This window comes from Anopheles moucheti (genome assembly GCF_943734755.1).
Source record: "Anopheles moucheti chromosome X unlocalized genomic scaffold, idAnoMoucSN_F20_07 X_unloc_11, whole genome shotgun sequence".
Classification (NCBI taxonomy): Eukaryota; Metazoa; Arthropoda; class Insecta; order Diptera; family Culicidae; genus Anopheles; species Anopheles moucheti.
This window is the reverse complement of record NW_026453517.1, coordinates 27184-27500: the sequence shown is the minus strand read 5'-3', so window position 1 is coordinate 27500 and position 317 is coordinate 27184. Positions and strand designations below refer to the sequence as shown.

General features: G+C 57.7%; 1 non-coding gene across 1 annotated transcript; it reads right to left on the bottom strand.

The window, feature by feature from the left end:
* Nucleotides 1–159: 159 nt before the first annotated feature.
* LOC128307637 (5.8S ribosomal RNA) lies at nucleotides 160–317 on the bottom strand. The gene has a single exon (XR_008287706.1). It is a non-coding gene; the product is annotated as a 5.8S ribosomal RNA (ribosomal RNA).

Sequence of the window (317 nt, the reverse complement as noted above, 5' to 3'; positions counted from 1 at the left end):
AGGTCCCCCGCGGAAGGGGTCCGAGCACGCCATGATGCACAGTGCGCCAAACGCGTGTGTTCAAGCCTGCGACACACTCCCGGGCGTGCTGCTCGCCCAGGCGTGCCGCTGGTACGCGGGCGTCCTGTAGTTATGGAATAGTGTGTAACAAGAATTGGTAGGCACTCAAGAATGTGTGCATCGGTCGGGTTTAAACGTCCGATGCGCCATATGCGTTCAACGTGTCGGTGTTCATGTGTCCTGCAGTTCACATTCTGACGCGCATTTAGCTGCGGTCTTCATCGATCCATGAGCCGAGTGATCCCCTGCCTAGGGTT